A 3,134-nucleotide genomic window follows, 5' to 3' on the forward strand; every position below is an offset into this window, starting at 1 on the left:
TATCTATAGTTTTATTCAAATGACAAATCTTTGATGTTGAACATTATTAGATATAGGAAGAATGAGATCTCATACAATAGATATGATGTAATAACTTATTATAATAAGGTTGTTAGGTATGAATTCTCTTAATTTTCCTATATGACCATAGTCATTACTAAGAATTTTGCTGAACAACATGGCAAGTAGTCCAAATCATACGTATGAGTTCCTTGTTTCATTCGAAGCACATGTCATTTCTTCTAGAAAAATTATAATGAGAAACAAAAAAAAAAGAATGAAAATATTTAAGGATGAACATGCAATACTATGAATCATTTAGTTCATATCTTAGAGTTGATTCATGAGTAAATTTACATGCATGCCATGTATAGTTCTTTTACGATATAGGAAAGGGTTAAGAAATATATATATATATATATATATATATATATATATATATATATATATATATATATTTTTTAATACACAAATTTTAGAAATATTAATGGACCAAAATTAAATGTTGAAATTAAGTTTCATTTTGCTCATTTAGATGGATATTCAATTTATTACAGAAAACATTATGAGATATGTTAAATTTTTAATCATTAATTTTTAACCATGTCTTTATATTTGATCCTTGAAGGAAACTATTACCACATCATGATGAGAACACATCATTTAGAAAGTTGTAAACACTATTTATATCCTAAGAATTAATAGATGATTTCACAAATTTTCCATAAAATAATCTTACAATCTTTTAGGCCAAAATGAATTTTTGATATGTTAGTTTAAAGAGTATCAATATAAAGGAAAAAATAAAATATTAATTAAATTTAAAAAAATACTATTTTTAGGTTTAATAAAGCTTTATAATATGTAATACTATTGTGTTTATCACCACTAATAATATAAATGAGATAAAAGAGACATTCATATCATCATTCATAAATAACTAACTGTAACCATTATTATAAAACTTATACCAACAAAGTTCACAAAATTTTATTGAGATTGCGATAAGAGAAATGTGTCGCGAAATGATTACATTACATGAATGGCATTCATTTATTTACTTGCTAGGAGGTGATGAGAACCTAAGGTAAAAGCAAGCAGACCACACTAGTGAAGTGCATGTGCTCCTGGTGAGATTTAATAACACAAAATATGAGACCAGGGAGATTAAGCATGCGGGATAGGACGAAGGCGATGGGCATGGGGAGGTGGAGATGGAGGGCAGTGAGAATGAGGGGGTACAGGGTAGCCTGGCTTGTGGCACCCGGATGCAGCCTTTGTGGACCCTTCTACCAATCTTCCAGAACCTACTTCTTCGTTAGACATAGCGGCAGCAGCTGCAGCTTCAGCTCCAGCGTGTGTCACCAGAATCGTCGAAGTTAACAACAGCATTGCTACTATTGATATCCAGCACAACCGTGCCATTTCCGTCTTCTTGGATTTCATGGCCATGGTCATCTTGTTGATATAAAGTGAAAATAAAATGATGAATTCTAACTCTACTTGCAGAATGTATAACGGAATCGATAATAGAAAAAGGAATTGCGAATTGCGTTTTGGAATTGTACTGCTATGGATGGATCTTACTTGTAGACAACACGCCGGCATGCCATGGAGGGTTTACAATCGGTCGAAGGAATTCAGTGAAACTCAACCCGTAATCGTGTCAAAGCGAAACCCGACTTTCTCACTCTCCGTTACGGTCAACATCTACTTGTGCGTGACACTTGTTTTTCACAATCACCCCATCTCTCAAATCTGTTACATGAATCCCCAGTATTTGATTTTGCGTGTTAATCTTTGACTCTTGAAATTTAGAATCTGATTTTAACTTGCACGATCATGGAATCCTTGTTGCCGGGAATGAAAAGAAGTGCGGGCCAATTCAAATTTAATTTATTGTAAATGCCCTCATAGTAATTTCTTAACTAGGTTTTTTATCCAATTTCTTAACTCGCTTTCTTATCCAATGTTGTTTTTGTGTTTTTCTTACCCTTCACACATACCTAATTTTTTTGTTTTTTAATTCATTTTACTATTTTTTAATTCATTTTACTATACTATAAGACATTTTTTTTTTAAATTATTTTTACTTTATTATATTCATTATATTTTATAGTTAATCTTTAATGATTAAATGCTATTATTGTTATCTATCACTTAATAAATGTTTTTTGGTAGGTAAGCACCCAATGGGATTTGAACCAGTAACTTATCACAAGGAGTGTCTTAACAGTGCACCCATTCACCGTCAATCCAAAGTCCCACGGACTTATCACTTAATAAACATTATTTTAATTATGTTGGTTCAAATCTATATTTCTAAAAAATATCAATTCGAATCAATGGTAAATTTCATTATATATATATATATATATATATATATATATATATATATATATATATATATATATAGAGCTTTACTTTAGGTTCATACCCTTCTACGGTACTAGCTAGCTTGGAAATTTGGAAATGGATGGTTTGTGAATGTAGGTATGGATCTTTTATTGAATGTGATGGTTCTCTCATGACGATGTTTTTTTAAGATGCAATGAAACCATAACTTTGACTTGTTCTGCTCGCAAGAGTAAAGACATTCTTGGCGAAATGGGTGAAGAGCTTAGTGAGCATTGCCTTTATTGGGAATTGAAGTGATGTTGTTTAGTAAAATGAATATATCAAGAAGATTTAGTTGTTTCATATGCATTTATCTTAGAAGCATCACTCCACCTTTCTCAGACTTCGATGATACTCTCTTTTTGGGTGCTTTTCTTTCTATGGGAAAAGGAATGTTAAGGTAATAAGTTTGCCACATTGGTTCATGACGCGAATTTGCATAGTTTTGAGATATCATAGTTGTAATCATATGTCTATAGTTACAAATTAGTTATCAAATAGAAAAAAAAATAAAAATGATACATATTCTTAGTGGCTTTATACTTATACATAAAAGCCCGCATTTGGAGAGTATCACAACAATACATGGAGCAAATGTGTATCAAATGTCATCTTTCTAACCACTGAGTATAGTACCACAAAGGTATATTATACATGTCTTCATCAAAGGTACGACAATGTTCATTACTGATATGCTTCTAAGCCAAAAACATTGAACCCCCAAAGAAGCCATTTAT

Source organism: Pinus tabuliformis, chromosome 9 (genome assembly GCF_031772625.1).
Source record: "Pinus tabuliformis cultivar Carrire ecotype Pingquan chromosome 9, CPIR1, whole genome shotgun sequence".
NCBI lineage: Eukaryota > Viridiplantae > Streptophyta > Pinopsida > Pinales > Pinaceae > Pinus > Pinus tabuliformis.